Source organism: Mustelus asterias, unplaced genomic scaffold (assembly GCF_964213995.1).
Source record: "Mustelus asterias unplaced genomic scaffold, sMusAst1.hap1.1 HAP1_SCAFFOLD_2034, whole genome shotgun sequence".
Lineage (NCBI taxonomy): Eukaryota > Metazoa > Chordata > Chondrichthyes > Carcharhiniformes > Triakidae > Mustelus > Mustelus asterias.
In genome coordinates, this window is record NW_027591979.1 from 55,152 (window position 1) to 66,836 (window position 11,685).

The following is an 11,685-nucleotide window of genomic DNA, read 5'->3' on the forward strand; positions in this document are numbered from 1 at the left end:
TGACGTCAGGCCATCCTTCGATCTAGAAACAGTGGGAATACTGGAGCAGTTTACACTCGGGGAAAATAGTGCACACAGGAATATAGCGAACGCGTGTTTAAGAGTTCAGAAATGAATTTCACCGACTGGACTTACTTTTGTCCCGAAAGTTCAAACGTAAAATTTGGGAGCAAAAGAGTGGATTGGAATTAAGACTGAATTTCTTCGGAAAAAAACGGTTCAAAGCTGAAATTATTTTTAGGACCGCGATGACTTTGGTCCCCACTCATCGATGTGATATTGAGGATCGTGGTGCCAGGGGTTTAATCACAATGAATGTTTTGCAGTCGGTTATGAGGATGTGTGTGGGTGAAAATGATATTAAAACAGAATATAATGCTTTCTTTGCTGCTAAGGCCTTGGGAATGTTATGTGTTGAATTGGAATGGCCATGCGGGAACATTGGAAATGGAGAATTATTTATATGATTGTATGTGTGTGTGTGTGTGTGTGTTTTGTGGACGGGAGGGTTGGATAGGAAGCTTCGCACCATGTTCCCTCCCGATATAAATTAAGTGGTCGGTGTCCGCAGTAGATTAGATTGTACATGTTCTTTGGATGGAACCGGCTTGATGGGCCGAATGGTCTCCCCTCATTTCAGGCTCCCTTATTTTTTTATGTATCTGGTTTGTCTACGACTGAGGGAGCCACGGAGGATGAGTGTCAGTGGTTGAATGATTTTAGGTTAGATTCCAGGCTCCAGCCTGTCTAATTTCTCCTGTAGTAGTTGCACATGAGTGTGCGAATCGCTGTGCGGGGAGAGGAAAATCAGCCTGGAATAACTTGCCCAGCGAGAGACAACAGGTGAGGGTTGAGGAGCCAGATTTTACCACCATACCCAACACAATAAAGCCCCCTGGAGCTCTGACTGAAGGGTCATCCAGACTCAAAACGTTGGCTCTATTCTCTCTCCACAGATGCTGTCAGACCTGCTGAGATTTTACAGCATTTTTTGTTTTTGTTGTTGACAATGAGGCCCAAAACTGATTGGAGGAGCTCTTGATAGACTAATTACAATCTCCTACTAAACTGATTGGAGGAGCTTTTGATAAGACTAATTACAATCTCCTACTAGGTCTAAGTATGAACTATTCGTTAAGGTGGTGTGACTGGCTAAGTGGCCTCTCCATATAGTCTTCAATGCCTACCAATGGAGCACTGTGCTCTAGTTGCAACAGAAAGGTGTTGGACTTCCATACAGAAGTCCCGACTCATATCAAAGATCATTGGACCAGTTATTTATCACAAAGTTTTGTTTATTCATGGTTTAAAGGGGTTAGGTCTGTGCAATGATTCTCAAATACCAATTGTGTCAGATGATACTCTCTTTGAGGCCTTGGTATCTTGAGTGTTCAGTTCCCAGGGCTAGGTATCACCAACAGTAGGATGTTAGACTCTTGTTCATCATAGAATCCCTGCAGTGCAAAAGGAGGCCATTCGGCCCATCGAGCCTGCACCGACAACAATCCCAGGCCCTATCCCCATAACCCCACATATTTAGTCCCCCTGACATTAAGGGGCAATTTAGCATGGCCAATCCACCTAACCTGCACGTCTTTTGGACTGTGGGGGGAAACCCGGAAGAAACCCACGCAGACATGGAGAGAATGTGCAAACTCCACACAGTCATCCAAGGCTGGAATCGAACCCGGGTCCCTGTGAGGCAGCAGTGCAAACCACTGTGCCACCCAGTCGCTCTTTTGGTGGAGTGTACCAGTCTCCCATTCAAAGGACTTCAAATCAAGAATGCCAAATGAATTCCTTGGGGTCAGGGTATGTGCTGTCGGTTGATGGGGGGTTGGGGAGAGAATATATCCATCCTTCTTAGCACACATCATTTTGTGATACTTGGGTACCCATATTTAAATAAAAACATTACTTGACAGGACTAATGGTGTTTAACCACTCATCTCTAAGATGGCACCTCTGACAGTGCAACACTCCCTCAGTACTGCACAGAGAATCAACCTAGATGTTGTGCTCAAGTCTCCGGAATGGGATTTGAACTCACAAACATCTGACTCAGGGGCAGGAAGCTATCAGCTGAGCCACAGCTGATACTTTGGCTAGCATGGTGTCCAAGAAGGTACTTAAGCTGTAAGGTCACATAGGACCAAAGCACCAGACCATGCCCTGAACCAGATACATTCGAAACAAGAAGACCAATACTGTTAGCATTTAAATTAAGACCAAGGTTATTGGACGTACACTGGTCTTTAGAAACCTATGCTATTGCTTCTGGAATCTGGAGTTAAATCCAACTTAGGCCAAGTGGCAGGATCATCTCTTACAGACTGAAATGAGTAATGGCAGTTACCCGATATTCAAATGCTGTCACATCAAGAGAGACCAGCTTGCTCAGGAAACTGTGGGCGGCACAGTGGCACAGTGGTTAGCACCGCTGCCTCACAGCGCCAGGGACCTGGGTTCGATTCCCGGCTTGGGTCACTGCGGAGACTCCCTGTCTCTGCGTGAGTTTCCTCCGGGTGCCCCGGTTTCCTCCCACAGTCCGAAAGATGTGCGGGTTAGGGTGTGTTGGCCGTGCTAAATTCTCCCTCAGTGTACAGGAGTGTGGGAACTAGGGGATTTTCACAGTAACTTCATTGCGGTGTTAATGTAAGCCTAGTTGTGACACTGAAAAGCAAGCTACGGTGGCTGAGAAGGGAAATAGAAATGTCACACTGTTACTCGTCTGACTAATTTATCAGCATAGTGTAGAGGAATCTTCACTCTGCCTCTAACGCTGGCAGTACTGGCCTGAGAATGCTTGATGTTCCAGTGCAGATTGAGCTTTACCCTGCGTTTAAACAATACTATGATGTTTCGGAGCTGCATGTTAGCAGGCCTGTACGCTTTCATTTTGCATGAAAAAATGTCAAAGTTTCTTCCTTCAATGTTGATTAAAGATGTTCTTGTTTCATATTGATGTGTTTCCTTTGAGTTTTGGATTTACACGTTTGAATGGAAAAGTAAAACGGTGAACCTGCTCCCTCTTTAAAAAGTGGGAGCTGTTTTCCTCGATGTGTTTTCTCCACCTTTACTGATATTTTCATCGCCAACAGTTCCATGGTCAGTGCTCCTCTCAAATTCCTCTCTCCAAATCCTATCTGTCCTTCCTCCCTCCCCTCCTTCAAACCCGAGACCCATCCACGGTGGCACAGCCTGTGTTTGCTGATGACACTCAGTTCTAGATTACTTCTTATTCCAGAATTGTAATCACTGTTTCCCTGTCCAACATAAAAAGAGTTGGATGAGTTGAAATGTTCTCCTGTCATGTGGCAGCAAAACTGAAACCACTCTCTGTTCACATTGGCACGGTGGCACAGTGGTTAGCACTGCCGTCTCACAGCGCCAGGAACCTGGGTTCGATTCCCAGCTTGGGTCACTGTCTGTGCCAAGACTCCCCGTGTCTGCGTGGGTTTCCTCCGGGTGCTCCGGTTTCCTCCCACAGTCTGAAAGTGTTGTTTGGGTGCATTGGCCATGCTAAATTCTCCCTCCATGTTCCCGAACAAAAACCAGAGTGTGGTGACCAGCAGAATTTCACAGCAACTTCATTGAAGTGTTAATGTAAGCCTAACTGTGACAATAATAAACTTTAAACTCATCCGGCACTATCTGCTAGCCCAACATAGAATCCTACACTGCAGAAGGAGGCCATTCAGCCCATCAAGTCTGCACTGGCCACAGTCCCACCCAGGCCCTATCCCCATGACCCCATGCACTTACCCATGCTAGCCTCCTGACACTAAAGGGCAATTTAGCATGGCCAATCCACCTAACATGCACATCTTTGGACACTAAGGGGCAATTTAGCATGGCCAATCCACCTAACCTGCACATCTTTGGACTGTCGGAGGAAACCGGAGGACCCGGAGGAAACTCACGCAAACACGGGGAGAATGTGCAAACTCCGTACAGACGGTGACCCCAAGCCGGGAATCGAACCTGGGTCCCTGGTGCTGTGAGGCAGCAGTGCTAACCACTGTGCTGCCCCCATCCTTTCCCAAAACTTCCCTTGCATCGACAGGCTGTTTAATACCTCATGTCACCCGACCATTATCTCCTCATCTTCCCCATTTTGTCTCCGAGTTGTTTTGAAGCTTGCTGGGGGCATGTGCTATGGGTTTTTGCAGTCATAGCGAAGGAGGCCATTCAGCCCATCATGTCCACCCATGTTTCTTACTTAAAAAGAGCCACTTCATGGCAATGGATGAATGTTTCTCATTTAGTTTTCAAAAACAACAGATTAAAACCACTGAGGTTCATCCCTTAGGACAGAATGTGTTTTTCCTGTCGATAATTTGTATTTGGCATTGAAGTTATCTCCAATAACTTTTTCTAACTTATATTTAAATGGTATTCAAATAAAGTGGAATTGTTCAAATTTGTGTTGGTATCTTCATAATCTGTTATACTACCCACCCCCCCCCCAGATGACACATGGGACACGCAGTGAAATATACCCAATAATGTGGAGAATTACTCAGCTATGTGCGGTCCACAAACAAATTTGGAGTCTGCACGTTCTCCCCGTGTCTGCGTGGGTTTCCTCCAGGGGTGCTCCGGTTTCCTCCCACACTCCAAAGATGTGCGGGTTAGGTTGATTGGCCGTGCTAAATTGTCCGTTAGCATCAGGGGGACTAGCAGGGTAAAATGCGTGTGGTTGCGGGAATAGGGCCTGGGTGGGATTGTGGTCAGTGCAGACTCGATGGGCCGAATGGCCTCCTGTACTGTAGGGATTCTATTCTATGATTATGTAGCAGAGCAAATCCAATTACTGCCCCAACCAGCAGCAGAGTGTTGGCATTTATCATCGGCACGGTGGCACAGTGGTTAGCACTGCTGCCTCACAGCGCCAGGGACCTGGGTTCAATTCCGGCCTTGGGTGACTGTGGAATCTGCACGTTCTCCCCATATCTGCATGGGCTTCCTCCAAGTGCTCCAGTTTCCTCCCACAGTCCGAAGGACATGCTGGTTAGGTGGATTACCCATGCCAAATTGCCCCTGAATGTCAGAGGTTTAGCAGGGTAAATATGTCGGGTTACTGGGATAGGGTCTGGGTGGAATTGTCCCTTAGCGCTCAAAGATGTGCAGGTTAGGTGGATTGGCCATGCTAAATTGCCCCTTAGTGTCCAAAGATGTGTAGGTTAGGTGGATTGGTCATGCTAAATGTGCGGGATTATGGGGATAGAGTGGGGTGGGCCTTGGTGGGATGATCTGTTAGGGAGTTGGTGTTGACTAGATGGGCTGAATGGTCTCCTTCTGCACGCGAGGGATTCTACGGTTCTATTTTATGGTTCTACGATAACCTGCTTACTGATGCTCATTCTCCAATCATTACCTCAATCAGGGAGCTCATACTCCAATTATTGCCTCAATCAGGGAGCTCATACTCCAATCACTACCTCAATCAGGGAGCTCATACTCCAAGAGGCCAACCTCATGGGCCTCATTGAGGTCTACACTAAAGGAAGAGTAGTCACAGTTCCTTGAAGATGGGGGGGGGGGGGGAAGGGGAAACAGGGAATTTAGCCAGAGTCTATTGTGTGGCAGTTAGCAAGAACCACACTGCATTGATACAGAACCTTTAACAAGAATCAAGGCTGACATTCCAGTGCGTTACCGAGGGAATGCTGCACTGTTGGAGATGCCGTCTTTCAGACCACATGTTAAACTGAGGCCCCATTTGCCTGTTTGAATGGATGGAAAAGGTCCCGCGGTAACTATTTTGAAGAAAAGCAGGGAGGTTCTCCCCGGTATCCTGGTCTGTATTTATTCCTCAGTCAACATCACAGAAACAGATTATCTGGTCATCGTCAGATTGTTTGCGGGAGCTTGCTGTGCACAAATTAGCTGTCACATTTCCAACATCAAATCGGTGACCAGATTTCAAAAGTACTCCACTGGATGTAAAGTGCTTTGAGACGACCTAAGAATGCTTCAATTACAAAGTCAGAGATTGGCTGACTGGCAGAAGGCAGAGAGTGGAGATAAAGGGACCCTTCTCAGAATGGCAGCCGGTGACTAGTGGTGTGCCTCAGGGGTCGGTGCTCGGACCACAACTTTTCACAACATACATTAATGATTTGGAAGAAGGAACTGAAGGCACTGTTGCTAAGTTTCCAGATGATACAAAGATATGTAGAGGGACAGGTAGTATTGAGGAAGCAGGGGGGCTGCAGAAGGACTTGGACAGGTTAGGAGAGTGGGCAAAGAAGTGGCAGATGGAATACAATGTGGAAAAGTGTGAGGAATGGAGGCATAGACTATTTTCTAAATGGGGAAATGCTTGGGAAATCAGAAACACAAAGGGACTTGGGAGTCATTGTTCAAGATTCTCTGAAGGTTAACGTGCATGTTCAGTCGGCAGTTAGGAAGGCAAATGGAATGTCAGCATTCATGTTGAGGGAGTTAGAATTCAAGAGCAGGGATGTAATTATGAGGCTGTATAAGGCTCTGGTCAGACCCACTTGGAGTATTGTGAGCAGTTTTGGATTCCGTATCTAAGGAAGGATGTGCTGGCCTTGGAAAGGGTCCAGGGGAGGTTCACAAGAATGATCCCTGGAATGAAAGCTTGTCGTATGAGGAATGGTTGAGGACTCTGGGTCTGTACTCGTTGGAGTTTAGAAGGATGAGGGGGGATCTTATTGAAACTTACAGGATACTGCGAGGCCTGGATAGAGTGGACGTGGAGAGGATATTTCCACGAGTAGGAAAAACTAGAACCAGAGGGCACAACCTCAGGCTAAAGGGACGATCCTTTAAAACAAAGATGGGAAGGAACTTCATCAGCCAGAGAGTGGTCAACCCGTGCAACTCTTTGCCGCAGAAGGCTGTGGAAGCCAGGTCATTGAGTGTCTTTAAGGCAGAGATAGATAGGTTCTTGATTAATAAGGGGATCGGGGGGTTATGGGGAAAAGGCAGGAGAATGGGGATGAGAAAAATATCAGCCATGACTGAATGGCGGAGCAGACTTGATGGGCTGAGTGGCCTACTTCTGCTCCTATGTCTTATGGTCCGATGCCCATCCATTGACTGTGCCTACGCTTCCCACTGCCTCGGAAAAGCAGCCAGCATAATCAAAGACCCCACGCACCCCTGACATTCTCTCTTCCGCCTTCTTCCATCGAGAAAGTGATACAGAAGTCTGAGGTCGCGTACCAACCGATTCAAAAACAGCTTCTTCCCTGCTGCCATCAGACTTTTGAATGGACCTACCTTGTATTAAGTCAATCTTTCTCCTTCACCTAATGAAGGAATAGTGCCCTGAAAGTTTGTGATTCCAAATAAACCTGCTGGACTTTAACCTGGTGTCGTGAGACTTATTACTGTGCCCACCCCAGTCCAACATTGGCATCTCCACATCATGCCAACTCTCTCTGGCAGAGTATCTTACCCAGGCTCTCTTCCCCCCCCACCCTATTACCGTAACCCCATACATCTCCCATGGCCAATCCACCTAACCTGCACGCCTTTGGACCGTGGGAGGAAACCGGAGCACCCGGAGGACACGGGGAGAACGCGCAGACTCTGCACAGACAGTGACCCAAGCCGGGAATTGAACCCCAGTCCCTGGAGCTGTGAGGCACTTGCAGGCGGGATTGAGGTACGTGCTGTTTGTGCTCTGATATAGAGGAGATAGCACCATGAGGGGTAAATACTAGATTGGAAGGATGAATAAGTTGCTCTCACACGTGGGAGCAGTGTTGATGGGCCTGGATGGTGGTGTGGGGGAGATGGTGGTGATGGTGTTGCTGTTGCATTTCCTGCACTTGCCGTGGAAGGATGCTGGGGAAGTGGCGTGATAATGCATCAGTGAATCAGGGAAATTAGTCCCTTTGAAATGCTGAAAGGAGGAAATGATGTACTTGAATCATAGAATCCTACAGTGCAGGAGGCCATTCAGCCCATTGAGTCTGCACCGACCACAATCCCACCCAGGTCCTATCCCCATAACCCAATGCATTTACCCTAGCCTGTCCCCCTGATACTAAGGGGCAATCTCGCATGACCAATCCATCTAACCCACACATCTTTGGACTTGAGAATGTGAAAGTTTCCATTGAGGTGTTCAGATCCCCCCCATGGCCTCGCCCCTCTTTATCTCTGGAACCTCCTCCATTCCGACAACCCTCCAAGATCTCTGCGCTCCTCTAACCCTGATCTCTTACTCACCCTCTGTGGTGAACCATCGTTGGTTCCCACCAGGTAGTACTGAGCCAGGGTCTGGCCAGTACTATGAGTCTGTATATATGTTACTGTTGGGGTTAGGGTTGGGCTGTTCTACATGTTACTGTTGCGGTTAGGGTTGGGCTGTTCTACCTGTATTATAGTTATTATGGTACATCCCAGTCGGGCTCCGCCTCCTGGGAGAGGTATAAAGGTCACTGCTCTGTCTGGGACCCCTCAGTCTGGGATCGTGTATTATATATGGTAGCTCTGTTGTAGTAGTTAATAAAAGCCTTTATTTCCTCGAGCACCTCTAGCCTCGTGAGTTATATCGCGCATCACCCTCTATTCTCATTCCACTCCAACCCATGTCATTAAAGTGTCTGGTGATGATTTTACCTTTGGAAGAGACATTGAACCGAGGGTCCGCTCTCTCAGGTGAACGTGAAGGATATCCTGACACTATAGTCAAAGAGCAGAGGAATTATCCCTGCTGTCCTGACCAATTTCCATCCCTCTATCACCATCGCAAGTTACAGATTATTCAATCATCATCACATTGCTATTTCTGGGAGCTTGCTGTGCGTAAAATGTCCGTCATGTTTCCCACGTTACAACACTGACAGTGCTTCGAAAGTATTGGACTGGTTGCGAAGTGCTTTGGGAAGTCCCGATATTGTGACAATCGCAATATAAATTCAAGTCTTCTCTCCTCTTGCTGTTTGTGAGACTTTGCTGTGAATAAAATCGGCTGTTTTCACAACTTAACATAACTGAATACAGTTCAAAAATACTTTGTCCAATGTAAAGCAGCATTGTCGGGTTGCGAAAGGTGTGACATTTATACTGTGATGATACAGTACCTTTAAGAAGTTTATTTACTATTGTCACAAGTAGGCTTACTAATAAATGAACTTATAATTAAAACTTAAACTGTGGGAAGTGGCTCGGGAAATCAAAAGTTTAAGTTTATTAGTGTAGGCTTACATTAACACGGCAATGAAGTTACTGTGAAAATCCCCTAGTTGCCACACTCCTGTTCGGGTATACTGAGGCAGAATTTAGCATGGCCAACGCACCTAACTAGCACGTCTTTCGGACTGTGGGAGGAAACCCACGCAGACACGGGGGGGAAACGTGGAAACCCCACACAGACAAATGCTGCGAGGGTTCCCATCTTTACCACCCTTTCAGGCAGCGAGGTCCACATTCCCACCACCCACTGGGTGAAAAGGCTTTTCCTCAAATCCCCTTTAAACTCCTGCCCCTTACCTTAAATCTGTGCCCCCCGGTTTTTGACCCCTCTGCTCAGGGGAAAAGTTTTTTCCTATCCATGACCCCATAATTTTGTACAGCTCAATAGGGTCTCCCCTTCTGAAGGGCCACCCAGACTAGAAACGTTGGCTCCATTCTCTCTCGATGTGGAGATGCCGGCGTTGGACTGGGGTAAACACAGTAAGAAGTCTAACAACACCAGGTTAAAGTCCAACAGGTTTATTTGGTAGCAAATGCGAGTGGCATTTGCTACCAAATAAACCTGTTGGACTTTAACCTGGTGTTGTTAGACTTCTTACTCCATTCTCTCTCCACAGAAGCTGTCAGACTGCTGAGATTTTCCAGCATTTTCTGTTTCAGATTCCAGCATCCGCAGTAATTTGCTTTTAACATCCTGGTGAATCTCTTCTGCATCCTTTCTAGTGCAATCGCATCCTTCAATCTCCAAAGCGTAATTAAAGTACCGGAAATCCATTAATTTAAAGCAGAATTTGACCTGTTGATTGGGGCATGCCATACATGGGGTTCGAGGGATAGGGTCTGGGTGGGATTGTTGTTGGTGCAGTCTTGATGGGCCGAATGGCCTCTTTCTGCACTGTAAGCATTCTACGATTCTTTAATACTGAAGCAAGGGGGTTGGTTTAGCTCAGTTGGCTGGACGGCTGGTTCGTGACGCAGAGCGATGCCAAAGGCGTAGGTTTAATTGTAGTACCAGCTGAGGTTATTCATGAAGGTCCCACCTTCTCAACCTTGCCCCCCGCCTGAGGTGCGGTGATCCTCAGGATAAATCACCACCAGTCACAGCCTGCGATTTAATTTCATGTGTCTGTGCGTAACGAATTTTAAAGATCAAGTTTATTTATTAGTGTCACAAGTCGGCTTACATTAACATTGCAATGAGGTTACTGTAAAAATCCCCTAGTCGCCAGTCTCCGGCACCTGTTCAGGTACACTGAGGGGCAACTTAGTATGGCCAGTGCACCTAACCAGCATGTCTTTGGACTGAGAGAGGAAACTGGAGCACCCAGGGGAAACCCACGCAGAGACGGGGAGAATGTGCAAACTTCACAGTGACCCAAACCGGGAATTGAACCCAGGTCCTTAGCGCCGTGACACAGCAGTGCTAACCACTGCGTCACCGTGCCGCCCAAAAATATTTGATCTTTAATTTCCTGTGTTTGTGCACAGGAGGAATAGATTTTGCATTTTAATATGGGAGTGTGGAAATGCAGGGGTGGACACAAAGGCCACCGCATTGTCCCCATTAGCACTGAGACAAGGCCACCACATTGTCCCCATTGGCACCGAGACAAGGCCATCACATTGTCCCCATTGGCACCGAGACAAGGCCACCGCGTTGTCCCCATTAGCACCATGTGATTGACAGGGAGGCCTATCCAGCACCACGTGACAGGGCGCCACCCCCGGGGGACGCAGGCCGGCAGCGCCATGACGTCACCGTGCGTGAAGTCGCCGGTCACGCCCCTAAAAGCCACGCCCCGTGACGTCACGCGGCAGTGTTTACTTCCGGTCAGTGAGGCTGAAAAAAAAAACTCCGCTTAAATGACAGACTCCAGCCTGCCGCTGATCCGTGTCATCTTCATCACACAGCAACGCTGCCGCTTCCGCCGAGACTGAGCGGCGTTCAAATATCCACCTACCTGTCAAAGAAGAGGATTTTTACCTTAATATATTGGAGGCCACGAGGAGGTGCGGCGCATATGGATTGGTTAATGGGGTAAGTGAAGGGATGCCGGATTAATCTGCGCCGTTTTTTTTGGGGGCTCTGATTGAATTAATCCCGGACGGTTAAAGGTGCAGAATTCGACGTCCGCTGAGGGAAGATTGTCCCTTAGCGGGTCTTATACCCTCAGTGCGCATGGGTTAGGCCGCGGTGGGTGCTGGGAGGTGTAGTTCCCGGATGATGCTCTTGGATGGCCGGCGGCGCCAACAGAACTACAACTCCCGAGGTGCACCGCGCCCGCACCATGCCGGAGAACCGTTAGCCCAGGCTGAGCGCGAGGCCGGTGCCCTGCACCCGCGGGGGAGACGCCCCCTTGTGGCCCCGCCCCCGTCTCGCGGCCCCGCCCCCGTCTCGCGGCCCCGCCCCCCGGTCTCGCAGCCCCGCCCCCCGGTCTCGCAGCCCCGCCCCGGTCTCGCAGCCCCGCCCCCCGGTCTCGCAGCCCCGCCGCCACTGGCTCC